Source organism: Lonchura striata, chromosome Z (genome assembly GCF_050655825.1).
Source record: "Lonchura striata isolate lonStrDom1 chromosome Z, ASM5065582v1, whole genome shotgun sequence".
NCBI lineage: Eukaryota > Metazoa > Chordata > Aves > Passeriformes > Estrildidae > Lonchura > Lonchura striata.
Window position 1 is genome coordinate 18,553,610 of NC_140740.1, and position 27,442 is coordinate 18,581,051.

Consider the following 27,442-nt stretch of genomic DNA (forward strand, 5'->3'; position numbering starts at 1 on the left):
GAGACAACAAAGCAGTTTTGTCAAGAATTAAGTAACAGTTAAGATTATATTGTTTCCTTGTTGGAACTGGAAAGGTCTTCATAAAAGATACCATGAGATCTCTTTACACTGTTTCACTTAAAAGTGATCAAGAGAGTTAATGAGACCTGGACCTGACACTAATTCCACACAAATTTACAGAGATCCAAATGAACATATCTCCAATAGAAGAACAAGGAATATTAGAATATGTATCTTGTTTATCACTGTTAACATTATAGTCTTAAAGTTAGTAAAAGAACTGAGCAAATTTTTAGCATTGCTGATTTCTTTTATAGAATCTGAATAACTTTTATAAAAGTGTGATTTTTTTCTTGACTTTTAAATGTCTGCCAGTAAATCCTGATGCTTGACATCAAGTGCTAAACAGAGCCAGCCATGTACTGTTCGTGCTTAATAGAAATGGAAAAAAAAAATGGAAGATTAACATATAACAGGTAAATGTCACTACTTTATTGAAATAATGTGACATAATGGCTTTCACTGTATTTTTAGTGAATATTTAGAGAGATCAGCGGTGAGTCAAGCATGTAGGGGAAATTATTGCAAAATATCTGCTAATTTCAGGGAGTGAGTTGGTTTGTTTTTTGCTTCTTTGTTTGTATTCTGTGTGTGTGTTATTGTTTGGATTTTATGTTGTTAGTTTGGGGGGTTTTGTTCTTGTTTTTGCAAATTTATTACTCTGGTGATACTCTTGACCATATTTTGACTTTTAAAGAATTACAATAATTTATGTAGAAATATGTAGATACCAGTTTTTTGGTCTGTCAAACTGTTTAATGTTCAAGTGCAAGTTGTGTCCCAAGATTTTGTGAATTATCTGCTTTATTAATGCCATTTTATACATAATGGGAAATACTGGTAATTTTTTACAAGCATGTAAAAGTCCAGAATGTAGTACTCCATGTCTGTGTAAGAATTAAAATCAGGTGGCAGATAAGTTTCTAAAATAAGTGTAAAATATGGTAAATACAAAAACTTTTATTGCAGTATACATTAGAAAATTTGGCTTATATCAAGGTCTTGAAATCTTCTGCCATAATTGCAAGGATTCAGGCATGAATAATGATTAACTAAAATAGTTTAGAAGAGTCTTTTCTGATGATATTACTCTGGGGGGAGGAGGAGGTGGAGAAGGTAAACAAACCAGAAACCTCTGATAGAATCCCAAACATGACTCAGTGGGTGCCAAACCTTTGCTCCAGACTGGGGGCTGTGTTACTGACATTTTACTTAAAGATACAAATGAAATCACATACATCTGCTTGCTTTTTCAAGAGTACTAGGTGGACCTAAAGAGTTTGCCAAGCAAGATTTCAAAGTTTAGAGCTTGGGAGGAAAATGGAAGTCTAGATCTAACAGAAGTTGAGTGCATTCCACAGGCCTGATTCAAAGATTTAGTTGATTTGTCTTACCATCTTATATGTACAATGGATCAAACTAACACAAGTAGTCACACTCAGAAGTTCATGTATTCAAGTAATTCTCTTTTAATGTATAAAATACCATTTTGTGTATATTTATATTTAAGTATCAACTTGCATAAAAAGCACTGAGCTATAAAGGCATCTGAGCAGCGTGACTGACAAAATCACTGTGACTATCACTGCTGATAATGCATTAGTAGGCAAAGTAGGTAGATTAATTTACTTAGAGTAAGCTAAGTGCATTCTTTGCTTGTAAATGGAAATCACTTGCTCACTTAAGCCAGATATCTGACTTTTGACGGTAATTGTCACTGCCTGGATTTCCCGTTGACAGTTTGGCAACCCTGCACCTCTGTTATTGTATCCACTTCTTTGTCTTGTTTTCAGCCAGATTAATCCATTCTGTTTTGACAAGAAGACTGATGGGTAATTGATAACTGTGATAGACACAAACAGAAGAGTTGGATGCTGAATAATTCAGTACTTTTCAGTATCAATAAGAGAACAGGCTGAAGAATTTGTGTCTCTATTTACACTTAACCTAAACTAAGTCAGCCCAGACATTTATGCTGCCAGTCTATCAGAAAACCAAACAGTGTACATTCGGTTTCCACCCGACAAAATGTTTTATAAGCTTGTAACAATATGTGTGAAGCTGCCAGAATAATAAATAGGTACAGCAGCCCATGCATGCTAATGTTAACTTGTAAGCAGTTTTGTTGACAAGTGCTAATACTTCTTTCATACTATCATCAAAAGCAGCTACTACAACAGCCATTATTTGCTGACTTTCCAAGCAAGACATGATGGATTGTGACCTTAATATGGGTTAGCCAAGTTTTGAAAGTTAAACAACTTGCAATAAATCATAGAATTATTACAATGCAATTTAATTGGTTAAGGACTGTTTATTTCCTAAACAGGGTGAAAAATTTCTGTTTCGGCACTTCTAATTTACAAAGTGCAATTTCATGCATTCATAAATGGCAGTTTAATATTCTGCTCTTTTGTCATGCAAAGTGTGCAACACACAGGCAATCTATTAATTGGACAAAAATGCATTGCAAGCGTAAATTATCCTTCATATCATTGCTTGTGAGCTTTTACATCTATTAAATGCATTAAATAGAACACAGTTAAAGGTTTTACAACTTGCAGGTTAGTCAAGTAATCTAAGTAAAAATTCAAGATTGTTTTTATGACTTCTATTTTTGGCAAATGGAAGTAATTAAGTAAATATAAAGAACAAGTGGTAAATATAAAGAATAGTTTAAGAAATAGTCTTAAGAAACAGGTACACTAATTCTACTGATTTAAAAGTCATAGAAATTGTAGCAGTTGTCTATATTATTACATTTCTTATGTAAAAAGGGATGAGATGTGTCTGCCTCCTTTATTTTCTTTCTCTAAATCTAAAAATGCCACATATTGTAAAATTAATTTATACACAGTGATTTTCAGTAAGAAACAGAAAATGCTGTTGCTTTCTAAAATTTTGGCAGGATTTGGAATTGTATTTGAAACACTAACAGTCTTTTTGGTCATAATGGTAAAAATGCATGTTGAAATAGCATACCTTTACAAACTTGGGAACCCCATTGTAATAGTGGTGAAACAGCTAGAATGGCATGGTGTTGTAAAAGTCACTCATAATACAGACTATTAATGCTCTAATATGGTTCAAATATAAAATGAATATTGCAGTAGATACAATCTCAGTGATATACATTGTTTTGAAGAGAGAAAGTAAAGTGGCTATCCACTTTATTTGAGAATTTTAAAATGTACCTAGCATATAAATTCAGCAAAATAGGCAGAATCTCTACCATTACTTGTTTTGGAAAAAATTTGTTCTGGTAAGCAATAGTTGAACATGGGTCATGACAGGAAAAAGCAATAAATTTTTGGACAGACACTCTACTGAACATAACCTTCTTCAATAATTTATTGCTTGCCTAAAATTCAGATGGGAAAGTACATGATTTATTCCCTATTTATATGTTTTATAAAACTGTAACAGTTTTTAGTTGTGCAGTAACTTTCTTTCAAAAGGAGCAAGTCAGAGTATCTGAGAAAACAGTCTTAAGCTTTCATAAATAGTAGTGATTCCATTATGTCCCACACCCACCATTTGGAACTAGAATCCAGCTAATTAGCATAGAAGAAATTAAAGTGCATTGTAAGTACTTGAGAAATAGTGTTGCTAACATAGAAAGATGTGCCTTCTGTTTGGCACAGTACTTAATAAAGCAAGAATGAGTTAAATATAGATTTCTGGCAAGTGCAAAAATAAGTAATGTGCAAAAGCAAACTTGCTTAGTATAATCTAACAATAATAGGTGAACCACTTGGAGTGCTAACAGACTTGTGAGATAATTCAGGAAGGAAAAAAAACTTTGGAGGTTAACATGGGGTCAGGCCAGGGCTTTATGCAGTCTGTTCTTGAAAACCCTTTTGAATGAAGACTGCAGAGCCTCTCTACTTCCAGTGACCACAGTATAGCATTAGCAGTTGCTGTGAAAACAGAAGGATATCTTGGCTTTGGCTTGGATTTGTGTTTCTTCCAGACTGGTTATGTACAATCTAACCTTACTGTTGTAGAAATTGCAATGCAGTAGTACAGGGATTTCAAATATTATTGTCATGGTCCATCAATTTAGGTGCATAGACAGTGAAAATGCAGTACTCAGATTTTGATTCCTATCAGCTTTCAAAACCAAGTAAAGCTTTCTCTTAGGATTACAACTGCATGAAGTCTCAAATAGATAAGGGATCACCATTTGTCTGTCCACATGGAATTGAGGTCATGTTATCATTCATATATTGGGATTTTTTTTTTTTTTTGCTTTAAATGCAGAAATTCAAAGAGAACTGTTTACATTCCAGCTTATTGTACAAGCAAAACTAATAATTAGATGAGTTAATGATTAAACCTATCAGGTGAGCACTTTCATTTTTAGTATTGTGAGCAGATAGTTCGTGCTGCAACATTCCTCAGCACTATTTCCTATGAAGCAGTGTAAAATACTTACTAAACCCTACAAATGTTCTGCAAGTTGTTAGTGGTCCCACTGATGAATGCAGGCAGCAGTCATGAGTGTGTCTTAAGATGGCAGACAGGCAGATGTGTTTGGCTCCCTGTTTTCTTCACCTTTGTGGCTAAGTGAGAGGGGGAAGAAATGTGGGGTAAATTTACTTGCTGAGCCACAGCTCTGGATTCATTCAGCTAATCAAGGACAAGCAATAATTCTGGACTTGTGGGATTACCTTTTCCTATGGAATATGAGGTAGATTAAGACCACTTTGTTGAAGTGTGTCAAGGAATTTTCAAAAAAATCCTGTGTTGCAAAGTCAGTGTGGGATTCCCTTATTCATAAGCTTTTCTAGTGGTAACTTATTACCCCAACTGCCAGCAGCCAATTGCTAATTGATTTGGTAGATTTAAATATGAATCTAGGGATGGTTGTTATGGTTGCTCATAAAATTTGGACATGCCATCCCAGATTGTTGTAGCATATATGAAGTAGTGGTCATTTCAGCAGGACTGAAATTTTATATATAGTAAAATAATATTAAATTATTATAAAAGGAGGTCCTAGAAGATATTGAGTATACTTACCAAACATATGTTTTGTGATATATATGCCTGTGTCATAATCTATTATGTTAATTGCGGTGGGGGAAAGGGTTAAAAACAGAACAGTGACAAGGAGGATGCTAAATTTCACTTAAGTGACCTTGCAGCTGGGAATGCCAATAATACGGAGGGGGGGGAAGTCCTGATGGTGTTCATTCTCTGCTATTTTTGAGAAGTAGAATTCCTGCGTAGAGATAACACACGCTCACAGACATGCTTGAGCCTCCTCCTGGGAGAGAAAGAGAGAGATCAAAAGCTCAGAGATCATTAAAGCACAGCCTTGTGATAACTGCGCACGCGTGAAGCCTTTTGATTTATTGGGGCAGGCAGCAGGCCTCTCTGCTTCTCACTAGGATGAACTAAGCCTAAGAGAGCCTGTGTCCCCTTGTGCCTCTGCTGCCCAGTGTTGTCAGCGGGGTAATGAAATAAGCTACTCTTTGCATTTTGGCTGTGGTTTGCTGGTCACCCTTGTTGCCTGTATGTGTCAATTCATACATAAATCTCACCCCTGTTTTACAATTAAACTCTTGTTAGGTCCAGTTTTAAGTTCCATCACCCACTAAAATACTGCTCTTGTAGTCTACAGTCTTTAAACATGGAGCATGGTTTATTATATTCTGCAAGGGACAGCCTTGTGCCCACTCCCTTTCAGGTACCTATGTTTTTTCTTTGTTTGCAACCAAAATCTTTTGCCATGTTTTTTCCATTTCACTGCTAAACTTCTTTACTAAACTCTCTAATATGGAATAGCAGCAAGGGAACATGCTGGCCAGGGAAGTGGTGGTAATATGATCTATGAAAGTATTCAAAAGGGTCTGTCACCTGGGGATATAGTTTAGTGGTGCACATAGTGGACCTGGACTAATGGTTGGACTTGATGATTTTAGAGATAGTTTTTTTCCAACCTTACTGATTCTATAATTAAATTTCATCAGTATGTATTTGTCTTTTTTCAAATTACTAGTCTAAGCTTTAAAAAACATCTTTGGAAAGATATTTTCAAGTAGCTGAAAATAAGGAATAATATTTTTTTTCTGTGCATATGAAAGTGTGAGAAGTAATAATTATGTGATAGCAAAAAAAGACTGGTTGAGAAATCCTCTGTGTTGCCTTCCTGACCACCATTGACTACCAAACCTATAGATGAGTGCTCTTGACAATGAGCAGCAGAAAGCAGGACTGAAAGCACTCTTATGAGGCTTATTACTGTGGATAGTACTGATAACATAAAACGACTCATTGCTGGCTAGAATATATGATTCTATTAACATTTCTCTTAGTAAGGATCCCACCACTGGAGGATCTACTCCTTCCCAAATCTGTGCTTCTTCTGCTGTTGTGTTGGTGCAATTCATGTCAGTACTGTCAGACTTCCTTGTAAAACAATCCTGGGTTAGTCTCCTTGCAGAAAGCAAAGAGGCAAGGTAACAAATACAAAACAAGACAAAAAACTGAGTAAGCAGAAAAATAAGGGGATTTTTCTTTATCACTGATAGACTTCATATCCTGAACAATGACAGACATTATAATACAGCATACCCTATTAAATAGACAGTTTCTCCATATAAAAGATAGAAGAAGTTCCTGTATAAGTTTTTCTCCCTTTGAATCTTGATTACTTTATTCTGGAAATTAGATGTATTGTATATGTCAGTTTGGGGATTATTTAGTTCCTGTCAGCCTTCATCAGTGTGTGGAAAGGAACCAAAGCATAGATCTTTATTTTTCTGGTTTATGTTTCTTAGGGATTTTCAAGGGATTTTCCTCTTTCTGCACTGGGAGTTGAGTATGATTTTGAGAGAAACCCTTCTGCTAAGGTAGAAAACTTTATTGGAGGCCAGTGTAAATTAAAAGATCCCTGGTCATACGTGCTACAGTAGGATGAGATTTTTGACTGGAGAAAGATTGGTTAGGACAGAATTTTGGTTGAACCAGTAGGAGTAAATGCAAAAGAAGCCTTTTTAAACAAAAATGCTACTTCAGGCTGGTATACCAGAAAATAAACAGCTCTTGTAAAGCAGGGTTTTGTTAGACCACTAGTCAAAATGATTGCTAGTCTCCAGCAGTACTGAACATGGTCAAGTGTTTGGTTGCAGAGCTTTCTTTACAGCCATGATCCAGCAGAAGTTCTGGGAGTTGCAGTCTCGGTGCTCTGTCCCTGGAAATGTCTGGCATAGCCTTTTTATTTTAATTTATTAGTAACAGGTAATTTACTTAATTTTATTATCATAATATTGTGAGAGACTTAAAGATCACAATTGCTTAAAACACTGTCAAAGGCCATAGCAGGAATTTGCCATAAGAGCAGCTACCACAGCTGTGATAAGCACAGAAGAGATTAATTTGGAGCAGGAAGGTGCTACTTTCAGGCCTAGCAGAGGTGAGATCTGGTATGGGCATCCCAGTTAATACATCCTGGCAAAAATTCCTAGTGTGGCAAACTATGGGAAAGGAAGCACCTGCTTATATACATATCACCACAAGTTTCAAGAAGAGCATCTACACCCTGTAGATAACAGGAACTTGGTAAGGTGGTAGCCCCAGAAGAGAAATTCCAGGGACCTCCACCACTTAGAAGCCCAGGATGAGGAAGGACCAATGGGATGCTACTGGATCCATGGAGTGGTGTCTTCTGATTAATCTCCCTCTATCTCTCTTCCTCTCCTTCCCCCACCCCCATTACTTTCTATCTCTCTACCTCATATTTACTGTTAAATAGAATCCATTTTATTGACTGTGGCATGTGATCCTGTTTGCATCTTAATTTGGGCAGAGGCATCTCTCAATAAATGGATCATAATAAGTACATGATTCTGATTAAGTATCATAGACAATTCTAGAGGCTGTTCAAGTCTAGAGCCCCTAGAGGGTTCCAGTCAGCCGGCTGGGGATGGCTGAAAGGTGTTTCTCAGAGAGGCTAAATGTGAGGCAATGATGTCACTGCAGTGATGTCACTACAGCATAGCAGTGGAAGGCTTTCAGATCTGCATAGATAAGTAGGGGCCATGAGTAAAAGCAATCAAACTCTACAAAGTGATTATTTTTCCTTGTTCCAAAGTACTTGGTTTCTAGTAACAAAAAGTCAAATGAATTTGTTTAAAATATACTGCTTATATGATGCCGTCTTTGTGGAAAATCTGTGTTAATGGCAAACTTTCACTGGAAGAAGCCTAAGATAAGTATTTAGGGGGGCTGGAGGAAAACTGTGACAGTCTGCAACTGTCAGAAAGAGGTGGCAGATGAGTAGCAAATCCTTATATTTGGGTACCATACAGCTATTCTACAAAGCTGCTAAAAGTGTGCTAATCTGTGGATTTAGGGCCAGATTCAAAGGCAGGTCCGTGCATCATTTGTGTGTGCATCATTATGAAAAAATACTTGCAAGATAGGATATTGGACTTACAAGCCCTGTTTTTTATCTGGCCTTCATAATTGTGAGGAAAACTTTGTACTGATAACTTTGTACATGGTAATTTTTGCAGGCAGCTTTTTTTTATGCTTTGCTGTTATTATTTTTGGGTAGGTTCTGGAGTGGGCCAAGAAATAACTTCTTGGATCAAGAAGTTTAAAATGTGTGTGCTGGAGTGTGTTCACTCAGTGTCTCCAAATGAAATTAATTGCATTTTTGCCACAAAAGATTTCAGTTTACTTAAAAAAAAAAATATATATATATATAGAGAAAACTCTGTTCTACAGCAGACTCTTATAGGACTTAGTAATATTTCAGATGCTTGATAACTCAGACATGTTCTAAAATAGTACCAGCCCACGTTTACTTGAATTCTGGGACAAGAGCTTATCTGTTTTTCTTGAAAGTGTGTTTACCTGCCTTGTCATTGCAGTTTATTGTGCAGCTGTAAATAAAGATGGAGTCCTGTGGAACCCCACTGGTGAGAGGTCACCAGTGTGATGTCACCTCATTCACCATTATTCTTCGTGCCTCTCCTGTGAGCCAGTTGCTCACCCATCCCATGATGTGTTTATCCAGCTGTGTGCTGCACATTTTCTTCAGAAGGATACTGTGAGAGAGAGCGTTGAAAGTTTTACTGAAATCTGAAAGGATTACCTCCACTGGCTTCCCTTGGTCAGCTGGGTGGGTTATATTGTCATAAAAAGAAGTCAGGTTTCATAAGCAGGACTTTCCTCTCATGAAGCCATGCTGACCAATGACTTGTCTTTCAGGTGGTTTTCAATACTTTCCTGAATAATCTTTTCTGTAACTTTAACTAGCATTGAAGTGAGGCACTGACAGGCCTTTAGTTTCTGGGGTCCTTCTTAACTGTGCAAGATTCACCAGCTTTCAGTCAGCTGGGACATCTCCCTTGGATTCCTAAGACCACCTAAAAATCATCAAAAGAGGTTTTCCTATGAAATCAGCTAGCTCTGAGGATTCTTGAATGAATCCTAGCAGGTCCCATAGATTTGTAGTGATCCCGGTAGAGCACACAATTTCAGGATCAGCTGGGAGTTGGTCATTCTCACAGTTGTGGTTCTCCAGCTCAGGGCACTGAGGTCTCCTTGGTCCATCATCCATGTTGAAGACAGAGACCAAAGAATGCATTAAACACCTCTGACTTATCCATACCCCTGTTTGTGAGGTGACCATCCTCATCCTGTAATGGGCCAATGTTGTTTTTATATTACCTATTCTCATTAACGTATTTGAAGAAACTCCTTTTATTGTCCCTCATGGTTTTGGCCAGCTTCAGTGCTGTTGGTTGAGTTTTGATCACACAAATGTTCTCCCTACAGTGGCAGCAGCATCTCTGTATTCTTCCTGTGTCATCTGACCTTGTTTCTACTTGCTTTTTTCCAAGAAAATCTACTTGCTTAATTTTCTTCTTGAACAAGAAAATTCTTGTTCAGCCAATCCAGCCTTCTTCCCTGCCTGCTTGAATTCCAGCATCTGTGAATTGCTGCTCCTGTGCCCGTTGGAGGTGATGTTTAAAAAATGCAGTGATAGACCCTAGCAACTGCGAAAGAATTTTCCCAGGCACTTTACTCACTTGTATCCTGAGCAGCCTGATGTCTGCTCACTTCATGTCCAAAACTGAGGTTTTCCTGGCACTTTTCCTCCTCTCAACAAAGTTTCTAAACTCAATTACCTCGTGGTCACTGTGGCCAAGACAGCTGCCAATCTCCACATTGCTTATGAGGTTACATTGAGAGCACATTGCATGAGAGCACATTGCATGAGAGCACATTGCCCTTTAGATGAGCAGTAGGTCAAGGAGGGCATCTTCCTGAGTCAGATCTCTCAGGACCTGTTCCATAAAGCTGTCATCCAGGTTCCTGTGGAATCTTATGGCCTGGGTATTACCAGCTGTGTGATGCTCCCAGTTAATTTTTGGCAAGAACAAGGGCAGATGGCTTGAGGTGTCCCTTAATTCCTCAGTTTGTCGGTGTTATTGTCCTGCCTGGGAGGTCTATAGTAGACTCCTATGATGATATCACCATTATTTTTTTGCCCCTAGATTCTTACCCAAAACTCTCAACTGTGCTATTGCCAGCTGTGAGCTCCATACATTCCATTCCTTCCATTACATACAATGTGATCCCTTCTGCCCTGCATATTCCTTCTGAAGAGCCTGGAAACATCCATCAAGGCACTGCAAGAATGTTCCACTATTACCACTGGTGTCAAATCTCTGCTCATGCAGATTACACTGTTTTGCAATACACAGTTCAAATATATTTTGTAGGAATGTAGCATGCTATTGGCTTTCAAAGCAAAGTTATTAAATTGGGACCTAATTTTATCTCTTGATATAAATGGTGAAATCCTTCTAAATTTAGAGATAACTGTGCACTGGCTAACAGTAAAATTCAGCCAATCATATAATTACTGAAATCTGCAGGACAGAGCTCCTGAAATTCTCAGCTAGTTTTAATCAAATTTATCTGATGGACTCAGCCGTGAAAAATAAGAGTATTCATATCATGCCACAAGAGAAGAGGAAGAGCAGCATTCACCAACTGGGACAGCCAAATGAAGGAATAATTTCAGTACAGTCACCAATTCATTCTTAAACATCTTCAGAAGAGAATCTTTATGGAGACAGTGAGTAACTATTCAACCTTTTCTGCAGCACTTCAAAATGCAAAGAAGAATGGAATTGGAATGTGAGAAGGAACGTTAAAGACTGTCTAGTTCTAACCCACTGCCATAGGCAGGGACACTTTGTTCAAGACCAGGTTGCTCAAAGCCCCATCTTTGTGTTTTTCTGGGGATAGAACATACACAGCTTCTCTGGGCACCCTGTTCCTGTGTCTTACTGTCCTCCCAGTAAAGAATTTCTTCCTGTTACCTAATCTAAATCTATCCTCTTGAAGCTTTTACCCCTTGTCCTTTTACTATAGGCTTTGGTAAACACTCTGTCCATATTTATTATAACCTCCATTTATGAATTTCAGGGCTTCAGTGACATCTGTCTGTAGCCTGAGTCATGTAAAGTGGCTGTATTTTATCAAATGAAGTTTACATTAACTATGAATAAGCAAAGTTGTAGTTCATATCTTACATTACACTGGAGGAAGACCTAAGTTCTTGCAGTGCTTTTAAGGTCTCAGGATATTCCTTATTACTGCTGGGGCAATCTTATGCACAGAAAAACACTCTGGTCTGGTCACTACCAGTTAAAGACACAGATCCTATGCAGGACAATGTGCATGGAAAATGTGTACCTACCCAGCAGCAAATAATTTTGTGTATGATTTTGGTATTCTCAGAGTCCTTACTTCTATACAAAGATTTTAATGCTATTTTAGGAAGGCAAAATAGACACTCTCTTCTTGCAAAAATTTGCATTGAGGAATATTTTATTTATAATATGCATTTTAAAAGTGCCATGGCAAGAAGTGCCTTTGATTTTGAAGAAGAATCATTTTGAATAATTAACCATGAATTACTCTACTTAGAAGAAAATAATTATAGGTTGGACATAGCTGCTTCAAATGAGATACATGGAGTTAGTGACTATTGAAAAAATAAGGCCACCTGCTAGAAGCTGAAATAAATATAAAAAAGAACTTTCTCTTACAGTCAGGATTTAACTGTGGTATTTTAAAATGTCTCCAATTTCAAACATGCAAATTTCTTCTAGACAGAATTATTACTAGAACTTTATTGTTGAATTACAAAATCCTCAGTGTAATAATTAAAGAAGGTAGCTTTATCCTTTAAAAGAGATTTGTGATTAAGTAGTTTTAATATCTGAGCTTTTGCTCAGAACTACTGAGCACAGTACACTATAGTTACCTTTTCAAATCATAAAAAAGATTGATCTTTTTCAAACCCAAGGTATTTTTTACAAGTAAATGTTTTATGGTGGTGTTTCAAATGTATGTTTGTAGTACATGTATAGAGATGTATACATAAGCAACATGGTTGCCTTCAGTTTTTGGTATAAGGGATTTGATAGCCACACACCATTAAAATTCATTAAATGGAAAATAGTAATTTAATGGTTTGTTTTAAAAATCATACTTAGGAAAATACTGATGGCTGAATAGCCTAAGATTGTGTACTGCTTTTCAAGAACTCTTATTTATTTGAAAATCACCTGAATACTTCTAGAATAAATCATTGTAATTTATTTCTTTTAACTACTTATAATTTAGGAGGTTTTTTTCCATAAGCACATGCTTGCATCTTTCATAACTTGAAATTTTCTGCAAAAGACTTAAATGTTACAACGAATTTTTGGTGCCTCTGTAAATGCCATTCTCAAGGTCATTCTTGCATGCCTATATAACCTGTGTTACTTCCTTTCCAAGGAGTTTTGCTGGCATATATTCATCACGTGATATTGCTTATGCACTCTACTACCCTGTTAGTGAAGTCCAGTTATGGGAACAATCATTTTCATGGCTATTTATCCTTCTTATAATTGTCATGCCAGTCCTACAAAACCCACTGATACTTTTTATTGTCAAAACAAACAGTTTTTTCCAATTTAATTTTTTTCATTTTTATTTGCTAACTAGTGTGCTTTAGAAAAAGGTGGCTGTGACAGGTACCCAAAGGCAGATAGGTGAATTAAACTTGTGGCATGTAGAGTCAGACACCCTGAAATAGTAGCATTTGCCATTGAAGAAGCTGAGATGATGGCCTTTCTCTAAACCTTAAAGCCAAAATTATTCTTTGATGGGGGTGGATAATGGTTTTTCTAATAAAAGTGTAAGGTATTTTTCATTAACTAAAGTAAGTGCAAAAATATTATCATGTGTACATCTTCAATAGTGACTATTTCATTTTTAGTTTCTTATTGTTTTGTAGTGCAAGTCAGAGCACTACAAAGCCAGCCAGAGGCTGTTCAAGTGTTTAAACCCTGCATATGTATGACCACAATATCTGAGCATTAATTGTGTTACCTCACTGCAGACCCAGTGTGTGTTATCTTACTGTGAGATTGCGCCCACCTTTTGTGGTTGGACTGCTGCCATGTTGGCCTATCCTTTAAAAGTAAATAATACGTTCTGTTGATTGTTTTGTTGTTACCTTCCAGATGTTTCTAAAAGACTTTACTTTGAACCTGTGAGAAAGCAATGTGGAGCATTTAACTATGAAACGTAGGCCTTCTAGAACATAGTTTAGAATTTCTAAGTTCTCCAATAATTTCTGGACATACAGGGTATTGGGTTGTGTTCATATTAAATTACTTAAAATATATTGGATTCTACTGTAGCAACTTCTTACTACAAAAGTATTTAGCCATGCTTTACCAATTCCCCTCTCCTTTGTTGTAATAAACTTTCTTTATAATGTGGATATTAATCTTTCACCTCAGTGTTTTAGAACTCTCATTTTTATTTGATCTAGAAACCTAAAAATTATAAGCAACTTTCAGCAAGTCAAAAGTATTGTAAAGGAGTAAAGTAAAACTCCGGATAATGTGCAAGAGTAATTCACTTTATGAACAATACAACCAGATCAGTCTGGGTAAGGTCTTCCAGCTTTCCAGATTGAGTAAGTCTGACTATTCTCATTATTTAGAAATCTTACTCTCAAAAAGGAGGAAAAAAAGTTTCCTTTCATAATTTAATTGCCAAAATGTGTTTATAAGAAAAGGCAATGAAAAAACGGGGCATTTAATTATGATTTTAAATTATTTTAATTCTAGTGCACCTGTTTAATCAAAAGGAAATAATGTATGCACAGTAAGGTCTTTCTATTATGTTTCTGATGACAATAGCATGTATTATGAAAGTATAATAGGAAGAGAATATGTAACATTTTGGTTTGTTATGTCAGGAGACAGAAGAATTACTGTACTGGATAATTTTTAGAAAATTCTGCTATATGAAGCTATAAAATTCCAATTCAGGTATATCTGATTACCATATAAAGTTAAATGCTCACCCAAATATTTAATTAGATATTTGATTTGTAATCTTGTATGCTTATAAAAAATGTATTATCCTCAGATACATACATCTGTATAGAGTACTGCAGAGCTGATACCCTGACATGAGCATTTTCTGCATACAGCATGAGAGAGCTGTAATTACAGGATTCAGTACTTTCTTTTCATATAATTATACCTTCACTCTGTGAAGAGTATAGATTGTGCTGTTGCTGGACTGAGATTGTACAATGAACCAAGCTGCTGTGTGAATAACCTCTGCTTCTTTGCTCCTGAGGCTGGAATGTGTGAAAGGGGCAGGCTGCTGCAGAAAGAGGTGGTATCCTGGTGACGGAATGGCATGCTGAGTTCTTCCACTCTTGCCAACTTGGGACAGAGTTTGTACAGTGTGCAGATCAGGCTACTGGAAACAGAGATTATGATATATTACTTGGAACAGACATGAGCATTCATCAGTAGATTAAACCACTGTGAGATGTTCTTTCAGAAAGGAAACTGTTGTGTGGTGCCAGATATTCTGCAATAATGTGTTAAAGGTATCCCAAACTAGGAAGTCAAATTTGGTTTTAATCCCTGTTCTAGTTTAGTGATACATTAAATAGGGTAATGTCTATTCCTCTAAAAATATATTGGCTAAATATTTTCTAAAATGTTTTAGTTATTTTTAAATGTTGTAAACATTGTTTCAAATATTTTAAAAATATTGGCTTAGTGTTTGTGAAGCATCTGGGCAGTGATGCCTGCAAGAGAAAAGCATGAGAGAAAATACACAATAATTATAATAATGCAAGCTTTAAAATGTGTGGTAAGTTAGATATAAATTCATTGAATGCTGAAATAAGAGATTTATCTCTGTTCTGTGCCCAAAAAGACAAAACTAAGTAGAACTTAATTACTAAAATTAATAGTTTCTATTAGTACCAATATTTTCAAACTTTTTTACATACCTGTTATAGATAGGCAATTGGCTCTTGCAATTAGGGGATGAATATTATGTGTATGTTAAGAGAAGTTTTATTGGTGTATGGTTATGTTTCTGTGGTTTGTTGTTTAGACATCCTCTGTTCTCCCATTAGTCCCCTTCCCCTGCTCTGTGTTGTTACTACCAGACAGCCTGGGTTGTCCAGGACAGGTGGAGAGGAAGCATGTCCATGTGCCCCTTGCAGGGGGCAGCTGGGAAGGGAAAAGTTTGTTTCTGGGGGGTTGTGGCGTGCAACACCTGGCCTCCAATCAAACTGCAGGAAAGCAGTCTCCATGATGGATTGCGAGGAAAAGTTGACTGACAGACCTTGGGAAGGCCAGGGTTCCCTAATGCAGCCCCAGGGGTATAGAAGGTGGAGCTGCCATTTTTTGCGTGAGCACATGACAGTTTAGTTCCATGCTGCCAGCGCTGTCCTTTTTCCTTATTCAGTCCTTTGTTGTATTTGTTAAGGTTTAATGAACCTTCTAAAATGTTAAAGTGAGCAGTCATTTTTCACATACCCGACTTTAAAACTTCTAAGAAGCTTTTTCAATCTGTGCAAAAATTTTTAAATGTCTGTTTACACTGTAGCATTGTCATAGCAGATGAGAGGAGAAAGCTCTTGTAAATAAGTTAGTCTTTTGTAGGATGAACAGAAACCAGGACACTGAATATTCTGGACAGGCAGTTCAAAGAGTGTTTTTAAAAATAGAGAAAGGATTTAATTTCTCATTAATATATCTTTTGTCTAGGTGTTTCTCTCTCACTGCAAACTTCAGATTACTGAAATTGTTTAGTTAATACGTATTTGAAAATACCTATCCATGTAATATCTGTCCTAATCTTTAATTTAATTTCTAGCTCAGTTTTCATCCCCAGTTATGCAACAGACTACATATCTGTACAGTCTTAATAGATAAAGAAAAAATTACCTTTTGTGTTATGGTTTATATATAATTTCTTCATTTATTTCACTTATGAACACAACCACAGCTAATTCTAGTGAGATTTAAATAAATTGTTTTCTTTAGTTTCTTTCTTTGTCTTCTTATTGTTGAGTCTTTAGTCTACACATGTTCAGCTTTTCCTGCGAAGTGTAAGCGTCTCATTCCTTCAAGGAGCACAGTTCCATTGGCAATTCACACTTTGCTGTGACTGTTCTGTGGATTTCGGCCAGAACAAGTTTCTTTTTGCAGTAGCCAGGAGGGGCCGGGAGGGGCATGCCCAGGACCCTGTGATTATTCTGTTCCACCTCACATCATGTGCAGGTGTTTGGCAGGAGAGGGCCAGTCGGGTAGCACAGTGGAGCGAGTGTTGGTTTCATGTGCTGGATACTCCCACGTTAATCGTTTACCTGTCCTGTACACTCTGTTATTAATGTTGGGGAATATAATTTCCAACCCGTGGCAGGTAGTTAACATGGCTTACTCTGGATGAGAGTCATGACCCTGAGAGTATGTTAGATGTTGCAAGGGCTGGGTGCAGATACCTTATCATAGGTCAAGTGCTTTTGCTAGCCTAGCATCCATTCCGTGCTCTGCTTCTGTGGCACTTGATGTCTGATGGGTTATCGGCTGGCACCACTCTTCTAACAAAAATGCTAATATTTTATGATTGTATTGTGCAGACATAACATTCACCTAATTTCTACCTTCAAAAGAAACAAAATAATCCAGTATCCCAAGTAACAATTAAGTTCATCATTTACAAAATGATTTCCCCCTTAACTGTTCCAAGTGCTCAGTTAGCGAAACTTGAATCCCTTAATGGTGATTTTGAATATGCAGCTTTTTTTTAAACTAGAGTGTATGTGGCCATTGTTGAAAATACTCCTATAATTTTATTTTCTGTGCCCTAAGGAAAACAAAAGGATTTTTAAAAGCTGTTTTCAGTTACAGGGTTCATCCAAAGTGGTCAGCTACAACTTATTTTTAAAATTCATAAATATTTTAAGTAAGAAGCCATTTAAACAGCTATGCAGTCATATTTTTTCAAACATATTTATATGTCTGAGAAAATAACTGTAAAAGCAATTATAATTTTATTTTCACTTTAAATATAGTTTTTCTCTGCCTCAAAGATTTGTGATCTTTCTGAAGTCTGTCTCCTCACTCATATTATTGTGTTCTGGCATATTCTTTGCACATACATGAATGCTGCAACTTTGCACTTACTAGAGGCAATAAAATGATAAGATAAATGTCCAAACTGAACAGTCTTGACTGTCAAATATAAACTTCTCTAGCGTTTATGGCTATTGCTCTAATCATCGATGCCAAACATTGAAATAATTTGCTTTTCCTGAATGTTTTTACTGGCCAAGATGCATAGAGGAGTAGTGTGCTCAGTCATAATCATCCTCCAGAAAGGCTGGAAATGTTCCCTTTGAGCTGCCAATCATTAGGCCAGCCAAAGTAAAGACAAGCATATTGACAAGAGAGAATTGTAATAATTTATTTTCTATTGATGGGTGGTGGCAAATCATTTTTTGAAGCTGCCATTCGGAGGCTACATGAAGAAAGACAGAGATGGTCCTAGATGAGGCTCTTCACACCTCATTTAGCCCAAATGCAGCCACTTGGGTGGTGAATCGGTTCAAAGTATCAGCCCAGGCATTTCCTCACAAAATTTGTGTGCTGTCAAAATGTGCATTGAAACAAAAGAAAGATTAAAATGCAGTCATGTGAGAAATCCAGGAATATAATTTCCATCACATAACTCCAGGTACAGAAAAGAGATTAGAAGAAGAAATAAGTGAAATATTAAGGATGCTTTCAGTAGGGGTAGATTTTTAAAGATGTTAAATAATAAAAGTAGCATGAGGATTTATCAAAGCTTGGGCATGCCCCCTTCAAATATCAGCTGACAGGTCAAATGAATTAATGTGCTTCCTACCAGTGCATAATGAATTCATGTGCTTCCTACATATCTTATTTAAATTTACTTTTGCCAAGACCCACTGATGTGCTTAGTGCCTGACATCCCATGCTATTTCAGAACACAGGTGGATATTTTATTATAAAGGATATAGCAAACCTGTCTCGTTAATTTTATCAATTATATAATTTTTTTTATTTCTGTAGAAAAAAAAATTGAAATACTGTTAATATCTGACTCTAAGGATGTTGTGTACAGTTTAATCTACTTGTTTTTTAAGTGTGTTTTTTGTTGCTAAGAAATTCTGCAGTCTGTATTTAAAGTCAAATATTCTCTTAAACAGAAGTTCTTGAATGCTCTGAATTGAAGCTAAACATTGCTTCCATTGTTGTGGGGGTTTGCACTTTCTTTTCATATTGCCCATTGCCCTGGACAGAGCAAAAAGAGAAGAAAGAACCAGAGAAGCAAAGTTCCTTTTATCTCCAGGAAAGTTGTAAAGTAGGCATCTCTCCTGCCTGGCTTGTGCTGGAAAAAACCTCCCATGGTTGCCCCATCCTTTGCCTAAACACACACAAAAAAAATTGTACTTAAACAAGCAAGGATTTTATATCGCAAGATACATAAATGACAAAATTAAGGTTTTCCCATATCACACTTTAAAAAAATTGTTCTGCTTAGTCTACTAAGATAATGTTTCATTTATTCAGAACAAGTCAAAGGCTCGCATGTCTTTTAATATGGTTTAAGTAACCTCAAATATAATGATCAAATGCGTATTTGATTATGTATGTACAAATTATATTTATTTCTCTTCTAATCATTTAAAATTAAAACTTACTTGAGAAAATGCAAATCACAGGGGTAGAACTGGATCTATTATGGCTTTTAGATAGCCTTGACCTTGCTCTTTGTGTATTATGTCGGGAAGTTTGTGTACAAAAAAGTTAAGTTTGATAATGGTTTATTATCATGCTGTGCAAGACAGAGGCAAGTATATAGCATTTAATGTGCCAGGGAATCTGTGGGAAGCATTAATGATGTCAGTAAATTAGTATACTGTTCATCTTGCTTTAAAAGGGCATCTGGCTCCCCTGTACTCCTTCAAGGTAACTGTATCACATAATGATCCTTAGAGGGACAATGAGAATACAATGGTTGAATGATAAAAGCATAACATTACCTTTCAATATACAGATATATTTTGACATAAAGTATATGTAGTTTGTTTATACTAGATCATTGCTTTTGTAGATTTCCTGGGTTTTTTGTTAATGCAAAAATAATGTGAAAACAGTGTACCCTGTATGTAGCTCTGTACTTCTTGCATGTTGCAGTAATATACAAAATATAATAGTGAGTTTTTCTGAATGATTAATAATACCAGGCACTTGAATAACTTATTTTTATTTGGTATTGTTTTGTCCACCAAAGTAACATGGTAGGATAGCCTTTTTGCTTAAAACCCACTCCTTTTCACCACCTATCAACCAGTTTATACTTAACTAAGTATTTATTTATTAGTTCTTAATGGTAAGGTCCACAAGATGACTATACATGAGAGAAAAATCTGTAAGACTGACTTTCTAATTAATCTTTGGGAGGATTCAAGGAGGTCTTGGTATTTCTGTAAACATTAGAATTTATGTAGGCTTAGTGAAAGTGCTGATTGCTAAAACTGCAGCTGAGTTTTGTTTTTTTGAGATCTGTAGCTACGTTCTTATCCTTCTGTTTGTAAACACACACAAAATAATATGTGTATAGAGGGAGACAGGTCTTTTTGCCTTTTGCCCCTTAAGCATTTGGAGAAAAGACTGAAGAGAAAGAGAGGGGAAAAGGAAAAAGAGGAATGTCAAGGTAGCAGTTTGATGGTTGAGGCTTTGAGCAGCCCAGTTTTGTGGAATGTATTTCTGCCCAAAATGGGAGGTAGAATGAGATGATCTTTAAGATCCCTTCTAACCCAAACCATTCTATGAGTCTGTGAATTTCAAACATGGATGGATTGAGGAGGAGGAAATAACAAAGTAGACATCCCATAGGAAATCAACAATCATATAGTTGGAAGACAATGAAAAGTGAAAGTCCTACAAAATAGTTCAAATAAATTACTCTGTATGCTATCCTATTTTTGTCTGAAAAGACAGAATCTGCTAGCAATGCCCAGACATGCTAGGTGATACCTCTCTTTTTGCTCAGGCTGGACAGAAAGCTCCTGGAATACAAGCTCTGAAGAACCAGGAAAGATGGACAAAACTTCTGACCTATCCCAATATTCATGTGCTGAGATTCCTTATAAAATATTCTTCCTTTGAAATTGACTTCTGGAAATGAATTTCTGCCTCACCAGCTTCACCCGCTGCCGAAATACTGCCCAGTTTCAGAGGAGCTCACCTGACATTGTGACCAGGAGGGATGGGGAAGCCAGAGCAAACATCTCTTTAGTGATCTCTCTAATAACAGAGTAAAATTGTCCCAAGTGATCTTTATGAACATAATGCCTCTTTTTTTCTAATGAAACCATTTGCAGCAAAGAGAACAAATAGAACACAAGGGAAAAACTGAGCTGAAGAATTACTTTGTTCCTTTGCTTCTTCAGTGAAAACCAGAATACAGTTTAGAAGACTGTTAACATTGGGTCCCTGTAATCTGTCTGTTTCTTGTTTTTTTAGTCTGCAAATAGAGATACATTTCTCTATGTGGCTGTTTTGAGAATAAGGAATTAAAAAATCAGGTGCGTGGGTTTATTATGCTACTGGAAATCTCCATACAGAAGACCAAAGAATTGAATTGCCAATTCTCTTATAAGGAGACAGTTTGGGTTATTTTTTACCAGACCCCGATTTTCTGAGCTCCTCAAAGACAGAAAGACATGTATTTCCTCTCTTCATAAATCATTGTAGCTTTGCCCTTACCTGTGTACAAGCCTTCTTCCTTTTCTGTGTGAGCTTGTCACTCTTCTGTTACTATCATATCTACATGCTTTACTCCTATACCCTTGGAGCTCTATGAGTTTTGACCTCTTTTGAATAGGTTCTTTGGTTCTTTTTGTAAAAGGATATCCTTATCCTACCTGTGGTGTTCCCACAGAGAGTTTTCCTTTGTTTCATCTGGCCATGGGAGGGAGCCTTTGTACTCTTGAGTGTCACCAAATGCCAGTGAGAGCTTCCATACTGGATTTCTGCATCCTTAAAGGAAGCTACAGATTGAATTGCCCATATTCACTGAAAATACATGGAGAAAAGCCAAATTTTGCCATGTCTCCCGTTTTTACGCATAGAAAGCTCTAACACAGCTTCATATTTATCTAAAATTTGAAAAAAACTACATCTAAAATTTGAAAAAAACTAGTAAATATGGTTAGCAAATTATATACAGTTTCACAAAGGTTGAAAATAGGTAGGGATAACTACATATATTTATGCTGAATTTGAGGATCAAACACTGGAGCAAGTGCCCAAAGATGCTGTGGAGTTTCTGTGCATAGAATAATTCAGGACTTCTCTGGACAAGGACCTGAGCAAACCAATATAGTTACACCTGGTTTTACTGTAGGGCTAGATGACTTCTATACATCCCTTCCAATTTTGATGGTGAATAGCACTTAATGAGTTCGGACTCTAATGTACAATGTTTGCATACATTTTGATCTTTAACCTACAGAACCTGGCTGAAGTCTGAATTGTAAAACTTGTGAAAGTCCATTGGTCCCGTTCTCGAAATGACAGTAAAGAGCTTTAGCAGACAAGTTATCTTGCATCATAGTGACATCCTTGGAGGAATAAAGGGAGCAGTCATCTTAACAAGATTGAGGAAGAGCAATGCTGTTGATAAACCTGAGAAACACCAAAGCTATTTCATATCAGAAGACAGTGATCTAAATCCTCAAGGACATGAAACTGTGTAGTCTGAAAGAAGGGCACTTAATGGGATAGTGGGATATTCAATGCAGAAATATTGAAGGACCATCCCAGTGCACTGGACAAAGCCCCAGTATTGTAGTGCCTTGGCTGGCCAAGAGGCACTCATGTCTGAAAGGGATTTAACAGAGTCATCTAACAGCACATATGGGTGGATGCTTGTGCTTCAGCCTGGTTTTGACTAATAGGAACACAGGCCTTTTCCCTTTCTAATAGCATCAGTTAAATCAGATATAAGGAAATGCCATGTGTCAATTTATAAATTGGAAAGTTACTATTTCCATTTTAAAAAGTTAATACAATATTTGGCAGATGAAATTTTATGAAGGTTGACTATTTTATGCACAAGCTTGGGCTAAAGATGGATACAACACAGTAATATTCAATTTGAATTAAAAGGCAGTCACTGTGCCCACATTTTGAAGCTTTAATTTTTACCTAAACTTCAATTTGATTTTTCACCAGAACCTCATTGTCTGATTTAAAGTACCATGTTGATATGTTATAGAAACTTCATTTAAATATATATTTAATTAGAAATCTTTTATTATTTTAATGAGCCTTAAAAGTCTTTTGATGAGCAGTCAGTCTAATTATGGTATTTTAAATTATTGGATAAATGCATACTTTACAATCTACCTTCCTTGTAACTATGTTTTCATGCTGGATATTTTTAACATGAAGAATTGTTTCACTTTCTGTCAGTTTATCCTCTTCTTCTTTCCACAAAAATGTTTTATCTCTGAAATAAAATTAAATATGCATGATACTACTTGTCTCAGATAATATTGTAATAGCACAGTTAAAAATCAATCTAAGAGATGAAAATTATTTTGGTTTTGTTAGAGAAGTGACAAAATTGATAATTTGTTATGCAGAAGTAAATTACAGACTAGCTCTGTCCTATATGTGTTGTTTCTTTTGTGCTTGAGGAAATTACCTGCAAAATTGCTGCAGAAGATGTGTTGTGCTAGGTATTGTGCTATCAGCAATCTGCTTCACAACATAAAGAAAGAGAGAGGCTCAGCAAATTTAGAAAAATAAAGAGACCATAGAACTAGCAGTTAAAAGGAGAAAAATTGGCTTTTTAATGCATCCTGTGCTTTATCACACAACCTGCCTGAAGACCATTAACTGTCACATGCTGAGCCTTACAATTCATTGTTCAGAAGCAGGACACATTAACTCCTAATGAATTGTTGTTTCTTTGCTTTATTTCTTTGTGTGTGTGTGTGTTTGGATATGGTTTTTATTAATGAAAACTGAGCTCATAGTAAGTTGAGTCTTTAATACAGAATAGATAAGCTAATATAAGCATCATGAGCCTAAAGAAAGCAGCAAACAGTATTATTTCTCAGGACCACAAATCAGTCAAATGTCTTCTCCTAACTGAAAGGGTAGTTCAGGTAAAAAATACTTGACTATAGAATAAGTGTCAGCAATTCCCATGCACTAACTTAGATGTCCTTGGGCATGTAGATAGCTGGCCATGAAGTAGTCATTCCTGATAGCAAAGTTTTTAGTGTCTCACCCAGGAAAGGATATAAAAGGGTTGCAGCTTTCACCAGTAGTCAGTACAAGCCCTGTTTTGTGTCAGCAGTGCTAGCTTCAGAAATTCTCCTCTTCCTGTTGCAAAAGAACATTAAAATTTATTCTGTTATATTAAATTAGTCTTGTTTCAATCACTGTCCACCTTTTAAGTACAAGGAGAAATATCACTTGCACTCACATTTTGCAGGGAGATACTTGTACAATAGCATATGTGTACTGTCATCTTATGTGTGTATTGTCATATGGAAAAGCTTAAGATATTTTAATTTTTGTCACACCAGAATTTTATCCTAAGTATTTAAACTTTTCATTATTAACATTATTTATTACCGAGTCAAATAGTCTTGTTTTCAGATTTCTACACAGAAAGTTCCAGAAAGTGCCCATTCTATTTTGCTATGCACTGCTACATAGTGTAGTAGTACCAAATGGAGTTCTAGATGTGTTACTAGAACTTATTTGGTGGTTTGTTCCTTGGGTTTATATTTTTACATTGAAACATACTTTAAAAAATTAATACAATTTTACCATGAGCCTTTTAAATTGTTTTTCTCTTTTACTTTTGTAAAAAATTATTATGAGTTAATAATTTCTGTAGTTGATATGTCTGTCTAGCAAACACTGATTTTTATATGATTAACAGCTTTATGATCTGCAATACCATTTACAGATACTGAGACTATTAATCCAGACCAAATTTTCTTCTGGCATAAAATCTGTTCTGATTAATGTAATTGGTTCTGTTTGACCTAGCTTTCTGTGCACATAGGTTTTGTTCCTTTTATCTTCATGCCTTCTTTTATGGGGTGGGGCAAGGGGATTTCAGCTAGTTCCATGAAGTTGTAAAATGCTTTTAGTTTTAAAAATATTTTCGTCTTTGAAAGAATTGCATAATTTACTTTTCCTATCTACTTATATTTCCATCCACTAATATATTCCTCCAAGATAAATACTCTTCTCACTCTCCGTTCTAAGATTTACCTGTTTGTGATTTATATATTTTTTAACCCTTTACTTTGCCTTTGGATTTTATTTAATCCATTGTTCTAGTTTTAAAATTTTTTGATTACTTACTTAGTCCGGTCTTGGGAGGTCAGTCTGTTGAATAGATGCCTTGATGATGCTGTATTGTGCAAGGAGTTGCATCTTGTTTCTTTCCATGTGTGAATATTCCTAGTTTACAAATTTTCAAGACATAGCTGTGTGCAAATCTGGCAGCTTTGCCAAAAATAAAGGAACTGCTTAAGAGTATCTGTTTCCATTTTTCTGCCTTTTCCAAATTTTGTGCTGTCTCTTCTCTTGGTTTCTCACAGCTGATGGTCAATTTCACAGAATTTACAGCAGCAGTAGTGGATGTGAGAAGGAGAGGAGGTTATTTTTGGTTGGCACAAACATGTACATGTATATGTAAACATTTCATATCCTATCTTAGCATGATGTCAATTTTATTAAACTGTTTAAAGGCATTTTACATACACTCCATTGTAATTTTTTTCTACATATACTTGTCTAGTGTTAAATTAATCTTTTCCGTGGTACTCACATTTTCTGATATTCCAATGACTTTTCTATGTGGATTTTAGAGTGTGCATCTTTACAGGTAAAAGAAATTTCAAGGAAGAGAATGAAATTCTATACCTTTTATTCTTTTTAGACATCTCTTATAAGAAAGAGGTAGAGTCTTTTTGACAGGAAAATATACTTGTCTGTTTTCTGCAGCACTGCAGTTGTGTTTTAAACATTAGTATGCCCACATCGGAAAAAGAGAATAGAGGTGCTAGAAAGTGGTTGAGAGGGACTATTTAAGCTAGAAAATGTAGTTATGCTGTTTATTTAACCACAAGTTGTATAAGTTTAGGATAAAAATGAGCCAGACATATCGTAATTTTGTTCTTGACTTGTGTGACATCACACTGTTAGGCAAAAGGGAGCACCCAAGAGGTGTGGATTCTTGTGATCAAAAGAAATGACAAAAGTCAGAGAGTCCACAAAAACTCACCAAATTTTATTATAAATTACAAGCGTGTCATGGAAAATTGAGGGAAATCAATCAATCAATCAATCAATCAATCAGTTCCAGTGTCAGTCTAGCCAACAGAAAGTCCAGGGACATGTAGCATGCATCCAGGCTTGATGGGGGTACATTCTTACAGCTTTTCCCCAACCTGAGGACAGCTGTCTCACTTTCTATGCAAATTAGTTACCACGCACAGTCCATTCTTTCAGATCTTTCTGGAAATGGCTTGGAGGGCCTTGGGAGTCTTTGGATGGCCTTGTTTTCCTTCTGCAGTCCTTGCCAGTTCTTGGCCTCATTCTTGTGGTTGTGCTGTGCTGTATCATACTTAGTTTCAGGAACTAGAACAGGGATGTGTGTCTTTGATAAGTGCTGCCCTACTTTGCATGGCCTCCATCTGCAGCCACATCTTCTTATTTCTCACAGTGGTTCCATAGCTATCTGGCTATTGGTGCTGGAGCTCCTTATCTTCTGGGATTCTACAACTTGTCAAAAGTCCTCATGATCATACAAAACTTAAATAGCCATTAAAAGCACATTGTCTCTTCCTCTGAAGTAACTTGGTCACTAAGAAGTGTTGTAATTAGACAAAAAGGAACAGTTTTATAAAGTGTCCACTTCTATTTTCATGGTTTCAGCCATATCTGTGACTATTTTAGATACTTCGAAAAACTGCTGCTTAGGATGAAAAAGACATTCCAGATACCAGCTGCAGCAGACACAGTAGGTTTTATGGTCCTAAGGCTTTTTGTAATTTCCAAATATGTCAAACTCATTAAAAATACTGAATAATTAAAATTATTCCAATATCTTTTCAACCGTTTAGTCTTTTAATATTTTATCCTAGAATAAAGTGCACATGGTGCTCCAGAATGCTGTTTACTTTGAGCAGAAATGTAGTGAAAATTAGAATTTCAAAAAAGAGGGAAACATTGCACTAACTTTGGTTTCGTGGTGTTATTTATTGTAATATCACTAATTTCTTTATTTCTTTGACTGTTCTTTATGCAGGATTTATTCTTTTTATGAAAGCACAGAGCATTGTGCTTATTTCTGATCTTTAGAAATACAAAGTACATTACCAGGCATTCATATATTGCAATGAATTATTATGGGTTTTATCTTTTTGATATTTCAGACCTATCCTAGTCAGAGTCAATCTAATGATTTTGCTTAGTGCCATGTTCTCCTGAAATGTTTAAGCAGATGCAAAGAAGTTAATATTCCTGTTTAAAATGCTTAAAATGGCATTAAATAATACTTCTTTTCCAGATATTTTAGGCTCCACCTATGTGCTTTTTTTTTTTTTTTATGTTCCAAAATTTCCAATTAGTATCTGGATTGTCAACAAAACCTCTAACTTGGACTTCTGAAGAGTGGACTCCACACCATTCTCCATCATTTATCATCAGTCCTGGTTAACTGGGGATGTCCCAGATGACTGGAGGCTGACCAATGTGATGCCCATCCAATAGAAGGGTGAGAAGGAAGACCTGGGGATCTACAGGCCTGTCAGTCTGACCTCAGTGTCCAGCAAGGTTATGGAGCAGATAATCTTGAATGCCATCATGCAGCATCTGCAGGACAACCATGGAATGAGGTCCAACCAGCACAGGTTTAGAAAATACAGCTTCTCCTTTACCAGCCTGATCTCCTT

General features: G+C 36.2%; 1 protein-coding gene across 10 annotated transcripts in view; it reads left to right on the forward strand.

Annotated features, from left to right (window-relative positions):
- The window catches only part of KIAA0825 (KIAA0825 ortholog), a 238,784-nt gene that overhangs the window by 194,783 nt on the left and 16,559 nt on the right, over positions 1-27,442 (forward strand). Inside the window, exon 21 of one of the 10 annotated variants that reach the window (XM_085568055.1) lies at positions 1-27,442. This exon is cut by the window's left edge and continues 62,668 nt beyond it; it is cut by the window's right edge and continues 9,997 nt beyond it. The exons of the other annotated variants lie outside the window; for them this stretch is intronic. The gene's annotated coding sequence lies outside the window, so the exon portion shown is untranslated. 10 annotated transcript variants of the gene reach the window in all.